Source organism: Bos taurus, chromosome 1 (assembly GCF_002263795.3).
Source record: "Bos taurus isolate L1 Dominette 01449 registration number 42190680 breed Hereford chromosome 1, ARS-UCD2.0, whole genome shotgun sequence".
NCBI classification, from domain to species: domain Eukaryota; kingdom Metazoa; phylum Chordata; class Mammalia; order Artiodactyla; family Bovidae; genus Bos; species Bos taurus.
The window spans coordinates 55,811,282-55,819,120 of NC_037328.1; the positions used below are offsets into that span (position 1 = coordinate 55,811,282).

Consider the following 7,839-nt stretch of genomic DNA (forward strand, 5'->3'; position numbering starts at 1 on the left):
CTTCCAAAGGTCATGTACAGTTGTGAGAACTGGACTGTAAAGAAGGCAGAGGGCCAAAGAATTGATGCCTTCAAACTGTGGTGCTAGAGAAGACTCCTGAAAGCCCCTTGGACTGCAAGATCAAACCAGTCAATCTTAAGGGAAATCAACCCTGAATACTCACTGAAGCTCCGGTATTTTGGTCATCTGATGTGAACAGCAGACTCGTTGGAAAAGTCCCTGGTCCTGGGAAAGATTGAGTGCAGAAGAAGAAGAGGGTATCAGAGGATGAGACGGCTGGATGGCATCATCGATGCAATGAACATGAACTTTGGGAGATGATAGGGGACCAGGAGGTCTGGCGTCTTACAGTCCATGGGGTCACAAAGGATCAGACACAACTGGGCAACTGAACAACAACATATTGACTCTTATAACAAAGAAATATCCTTTCATTGAATACTATGTACCAAGAACTGCTCTAGCCATTGAATGGGAGGAATAAGATAATCAAACTCCCTATGTCCATAATAGTAGGGAAAACCAACAATTTTAAAAAACAGTAAATATATGATACAATTTTCAGTATAAATTTGGTACATTTATATAATGGCATGCTATGTAGCCACTAAAATCAAATTGCAGGATAGAAATTGATGTAGGAAGGTATTTCCTCTGTATTGGAATTTGTAACATCCAGTAAGACATGTATTAGATAGGTACAAAAGTAACTGTGGTTTTACACCACAAATTTTAAATCATTATAACCAGGCTCAAACACATCATTATTAATCAAAATAGGAATCATTACACTCAACACATTTTGCCAGCAAGACATAAGTTGGTTTATTCCTGCAGCATAAAAATCCATGGTTCAGGATCCAACTAACTCTTGAAAAGCATTTTCTACCCCCCATTGGTTGTGGAAGTGTTTTCCCTGCAAAATGTTGTTGAGATGCTTGAAGAAGTGGCAGTTGATTAGCAAGAAATTAGGTGAATATGGCAGATGAGGCGAAACTTCGTAGCCCAATTCATTCAACTTTCGAAGTGTTGGTTGTGCGACATACGGTCAGGCATTGTCATGGAGAATTAGTCTGTCCTGTTGACCAGTGCTGGCTGCAAGCGTTGCAGTTTTTGGTGCATCTCATCAATTTGCTGAACATACATCTCAGATGCAATGGTTTCACCAGGATTCAGAAAGCTGCAGTGGATCAGACCAGCAGGAAACCACCAATACTGACCATGACCTTTTTTGGGGGGTGCAAGTTTGGCTTGGGAAGTGCTTCAGAGCTGCTTTTTGGTCCAACTACTGAGCTGGCTCCTTGGAAGGAAAGTAATGACCAACCTAGATAGCATATTCAAAAGCAGAGACATTACTTTGCCAAAAAAGTCCCTCTAGTCAAGGCTATGGTTTTTCCTGTGGTCATGTATGGATGTGAGAGTTGGACTGTGAAGAAGGCTGAGTGCCAAAGAATTGATGCTTTTGAACTGTGGTGTTGGAGAAGACTCTTGAGAGTCCCTTGGACTGCAAGGAGATCCAACCAGTCCATTCTGGAGGAGATCAGCCCTGGGATTTCTTTGGAAGGAATGATGCTAAAGCTGAAACTCCAGTACTTTGGCCACCTCATGCAAAGAGTTGACTCATTGGAAAAGACTCTGATGCTGGGAGGGATTGGGGGCAGGAGGAAAAGGGGACGACAGAGGATGAGATGGCTGGATGGCATCACTGACTTGATGGACATGAGTCTGAGCGAACTCCGGGAGCTGGTGATGAACAGGGAGGCCTGGCGTGCTGCGATTCATGGGGTCGCAAAGAGTCGGACACGACTGAGCAACTGAACTGAACTGAACTGAGCTGAGCTGGTTGTTGCCAGCTGTCACACAAAATCCACTTTTTGTCGCACTTCATAACCCAATTAAGAAATGATTTGCTGTTGTTGCATAGAAAAAGAGATAACACTTCAAATAGCACTTCAAATTGATGATTTTTTTTGATTTGCCGTCAGCTCATAAGGCATTCACTTATTGAGTTTTTGAGTTCTCCAACAGCTTCTCATGTAGTTGTAAGAGGATCAGTTTTGATTGGTCTCAACTGATCGTTGTCAACTTCTGACAGTTGGCCTCTGCACTCTCCATCTTCAAGGTGCCGGTTTCCTTTGCACAACTTCTTGAGCCACCACAGTACTACATGTTCATTAGCAGTTCCTAGGCCAAATATGTTATTGATGTTGTGAGCTGTCTCTGCTGCTTTATGACCCATCTTGAAATTGCCTAAAAAAAAAAAAATCCCTCAAATTTGCTTTCTGTCTAACATCATTTCCATAGTCTACAAATATATATATATAGTAAACAGCAAGTAACAGGTCACTAGAAAATAAACATAAAGCAAGAATTGCACATTAAAATGATGTATAATATAACCACATAAGGCTTCCCTTATGGCTTAGCTAGTAAAGAATCCATCTGCAATGTGGGAGACTTGGGTTCAATCCCTGGGTTGAGAAGATCCCCTGGAGAAGGGAAAGGCTACCCACTCCAGTATTCTGGCTTGGAGAAGTCCATGGACTGTATAGTCCATGGGGTCGCAAAGAGTGGAACACGACTGAGTGACTTTCACTTTCACAACCACATTTATTTAATTAAGAATGTATTCCAATATCAAATGGTAAAGTTCAACAATGCAAAACCACAATTACTGTTGCACTAACCTAATATATAAACTGAATTGTACCATGTTTATCACAAAAAGAAAAGCGTAGTATGAAAAGAATAAAGTAAGAATATACCCTGAAAGGGCTTCCCTGATAGCTCAGATGGTTAAGAATCCACCTGCAGTGCGGAAGACTGAGTTCAATCCCTGGGTTGGGAAGATTCCCTGGAGGAGGGCATGGCAACCCACTCCAGCATTCTTGCCTGGAGAATCCCCATGGAGAGAGGAGCCTGATGGGCTACAGTCCATGGGGTCACAAAGAGTCAGACACAACTGAGCGACTAAGCACATACTCTAAAATATTAATAATTATTCTTCAATGGTGAATTTTTTACTTTAAATTGTGTTTTCCAAGCATTCTAAACTGTACATATATTACTTTTGTAATCAGAAAAGCATGGTCTTCAAAATAAGATTAAGCCATGAAACAAAGCAAAAATATAATACAACTGAGGGGAACATTTTTGTGCTAGTGGTTCTTTGTATTTGTTTATACTTTAGGATGGGGAAATTTAATAAAATGTATAGATCTAGGATAAAGTAAACTCAAAAAAAAAAAAAAGATGGTTAAAAAATGCAAGAGAGAGTGTTTGCTTAGACAAGGTCCAAAAAAGATGGAGGTTATGGGGTCCTAGGTACAATCTTGAAAAGGAAAAGAAACGCTTTTTTTTTAATACAAAAAAGATAAAATAAAGATAAGTAAAAAGATAAAATAAAGATTTAAGAAAAGATAAATAAAGATCTAAGAAAAGATAAATAAATCTCAGACAGTGTAGATGGTGCATAAAAACACAAAGATAGTTTAGAAGGAAATAAAGTTTGGAAACTTTATAATAAATATGTACAATTTCTTTCATTAAGAGTTAGTCATTTGTGTCAGCTCACACTTAAACAATCAGGAATGAGTATATAAGCCTGGCAGAGCAAAAAGATTTGTAATGCCAAATGAGATAAATGTTAAATGAAGTCAGATGAATAAAGGATTAATGAAGAACTATATGCCATTAACTACATTCAGAGAAACCAAATAATAGTGAGACTAACCAATATGGCCATGTGACTTTCTCCAGACTCACTAAGCACTGTGGAAACAGGAGCAGAATTAAAATTAAAAATGAACTGGCTCGCTCCATTAATCCTTGCAAAACATTTTAAATTCATAGGGGAGTAATACCATAGGAAAGAAAATAATGTTCTTAAGTCTTATTTTGGAAAAGCATAGATATAACTGTTTGCTAGGTGGGATTCTTCTTTTATTCACTGTATAATTCATCTTGTCTTTAAAAAAAATAAACTTTTTTCATGCTTGTGAATGAGGCTTATAAGTGTTAAAAGGAGATTTGTTACACATCTGAGACATATCTGAATTCACATGGCTTGAAAAACTCTAGGTGAAATTGAAGAAGAAGTCAATGTCTTCACATATTCCTCTCTTAATTCCAGAACTTTCACTTATCTAAGGTAAGGAAACCAAGGCAGAAAAATATATTTCCTTCACATTACTTCGAAAAATCTTTGATTAGCATAAAAGCAGCTGTTAAATGTCAATGTGCTGCTTTGATTCTTCTTGCTTCTACAAACACAATTTTTAATCATGATCATTATCATCATCATCATCCTTTACTAAAAACAGATGTATCTTTCTGTTTGGAATCTTCCACTTCTTCCTTATGTCTTATAAGTTCAAAATTCTTAGCTGCTATCATCTCTCTTACCTAAAGTTACCTTATCTATTCTTTGGCCCCTAGAAGAAAGACTGTGATTTTGCTTACCATAGCACAAAAGTTGGCACATAGAAAAATCTTAATAAATACACAGTAAAAAAAAAAAAAAAAAAAAATTGAATACCAAAGAAAAGCATATGCAGGTTGGTCTTCTCTTCACTATGTCCAAGGTTTGTACATGTTCAGCTGATAAATCTTTGCTTGGGCTCCTTCCTAGTTCTGTGAAATAGTGGTGGTTAAAAAGTATATATAGATGACTGATTTGCATTGTTGTATGGCAGAAACCATCATAACATTGTAAAGAAATTATCCTCCAATTAAAAACAAAAATAAAATAATCTGCCCATCAATGTGCTACTTACTGTTAAATGCCTAGTTAAGTTAATAATCATAGTTAAATCTTCCTTAGCCTCTCTGTCTCTTTATGCATACCCAGATGGTAATGGGTCTCTCATGGTTACTTCCACAACAGTTCCTACAAACTGCTTTGCTGTTTCTTCATCTCCCTTCACTTCATCTCAACACTTAGTTTTGAAGTATCCCAAGGTTCAGTCCTTTAACTTCTTCTCTATCTCATTCACTCCCTTAGTGATTAACATAAATAACATGTTTAAAGATGACGAAAATATGAGTTGTCGCCTCAATTTCCTCCAAGTGTTTACTAAAATAATGCCCTATTTTAAAATTGTCATTCTCATTCCCAATCTCAACATTCAATATTTACTTTTCTGATTTTATTTTTTTCTCCATGACACTCATTGCCTTCTAACATACTACAGTATATACTTTATATATTCACATTCATTATCTGTCTTGCCCATTAGAAAATAATCTCATTTGTAATTATACCCCAATAAAGGTGAAAAATAGTAATCTCCACAAGCGTGGGAGTTTTTGTCTGTTTTGTTGACTGCTGTATCCCTAGCATTAAAGCATTTCCTGCCACACAGATACTCAATTAATTTTATGTTATATAACACATTTGCTGTATAAATTGATTCCCTAAGGCGAATTGAACTCATTCTCTTGGGATCCAGTGGGAAAGTATATGTCATTTTCATCTACTTTTCACTTAACTGAATCCTAATATTTTTAACTTCCATGTTTCCCCTGGAAACATGCAGTGTTGTACATCTCAGATGACAACTTTTATTTACCTTTTCAATGCTTGCAAATAAAGGAGATTTAACCTAGTCTCTTCATTTTTCTTCATTAGTTGACTTATTACACAATTAACTCAAGGAAGAATTTTGTAAGGTCATTACATTTAGTATTTATGTAAACGGTATTTATACACTGCCCCCAGGTAAAATTCCACAGACCTGAGACAACCAATGGCATTACAGGTAGATACCTGACAGGGTAAATGGTGAATTCGATTCAGCCCGATAAATAATAACAGAATAACTGGCTGATCGAACCAACACATCCTCTTTACCATTACTGAGCGCTTGAGTATAGATAAGGGACACCAACAGACTTCCTAATTACCAACAGAATAACCCCATGCGATTACTGGCAACACTGAATAACACCAACGCTCCCCATTCAACAGCCTTCCTGGTGAAAGAGAGTCTACCTGGTACAGCAGGAAGGAGTTGGCCTTGCTTTGCTCACATTTAGGAGTGAACGCTCCCAAGAGAAGTGGAAGGACCAGTCCCGAACACCCTGTTCCTCCTCTCCCTCAAATTCACCAATAAGATGAAGTCTTTCTCCTTGCTGAGGGTGGAGCCAATGAACACATGGATAGAGTATAACTTAAGCATTAAGAGAAAGGCCAACCTACCTCTTGGAAACTGGAGGAGCAGGAAATGAAGATTCCTCCCAACAGGGAGCCTCAGGCTTGCCTCTGGTAACATGGATGATGCCTTTACAGAGAATATTTGGAGGAAGAGGGGACCCTCTGGGCTGGTCTTTGAGATCGAAGTATGCAGGTACTACGGAAGCCTCTAGTTCATACTCCAGGCAGCATTTCAGTGTGAAAGGAGAAAAGGTGCCTTCCTTTTATCATTCTTCCTTTAGAGTAACAGGCACCTCTAGACACTTTAAACATCAAGATAAGACATTGAGCTTTCTCATTGGAAATAAGTTAAAACCAAATATTCAAAAAATAATTGTTAATGTTTTTTTTTTTTTAATCATAGAAACATATGCAGAGTTTAAAGATTTGTAACAGAAACAACAGTCCTCTGTATCCAACCTATCCTGCTACCAAAGATAGTCACATTCAACGTTGTGGCTGTTTTTTCTGGCACTTAACTTCATATTGAAAAATATACCTTATCTGCTATATCTTATCAATTTAAATATTAATTTTTAACTACCTCATAATTTAAGACATTAGCAGTTTTACTGTGCTTTCTCTTTCTCCATCCCACAAAATTAAAAAGATCAAATTGTTAGGCAGTATTTAGTATCTACACTAATGTTTTCTACCATATCACATCATATTACATATTGTCTTAATCAAATTTTATTTTATGCTAGAGTTAACAATTTCTTAGCTTTTTTTCCCCCAATTTTGAGTTCTCCTCATAATCTGTTCCTTTTTCACACAAAAATTCCAAAAGGATTTTTCCACATATTCAAACCTCCTTTTTAAAATATATATATATATATATATATATATATATATATATATATATATATATATCAGTTATATGATTTTCTGGAGGTCACTCTGATGCCTCTCACCTTGTTCCTTTTCTTTGTTTTGCTCTTTCCTGTTGGAGGAATTTCCCAACTGGCAGGTAATCCTTGATGACTCATTCATGTTTGAAAGTCATTTACTATAGACTAAGTACATAGTCCTGTACATAGACATTGTACATCAGTTCAGTTCAGTCCAGTTGCTCAGTCGTGTCCGACTCTTGCAACCCCATGAATCGCAGCACGCCAGGCCTCCCTGTCCATCACCAACTCCTGGAGTTCACCCAGACTCACGGCCATCAAGTCAATGATGCCATCCAGACATCTCATCCTCTGTCGTCCCCTTCTCCTCTTGCCCCCAATCCCTCCCAGCATCAGAGTCTTTTCCAATGAGTCAACTCTTCGCATGAGGTGGCCAAAGTACTGGAGTTTCAGCTTTAGCATCATTCCTTCCAAAGAAATCCCAGGGCTGATCTCCTTCAGAATGGACTGGTTGGATCTCCTTGCAGTCCAAGGGACTCTCAAGAGTCTTCTCCAACACCACAGTTCAAAAGCATCAATTCTTCGGTGCTCAGCCTTCTTCACAGTCCAACTCTGACATCCATACATGACCACAGGAAAAACCATAGCCTTGACTAGATGAACCTTTGTTGGCAAAGTAATGTCTCTGCTTTTGAATATGCTATCTAGGTTGGTCATAACTTTCCTTCTAAGGAGTAAGCGTTTTTTAATTTCATGGCTGCAGTCACCATCTGCAGTGATTTTGGAGCCCAAAAA

At 37.8% G+C, this 7,839-nt stretch overlaps 1 pseudogene; it reads right to left on the reverse strand.

The window, feature by feature from the left end:
- Window positions 1-479: 479 nt before the first annotated feature.
- Window positions 480-7,186, reverse strand: LOC132346094 (histone-lysine N-methyltransferase SETMAR-like; annotated as a pseudogene).
- Between the last annotated feature and the right edge of the window lie 653 nt (window positions 7,187-7,839).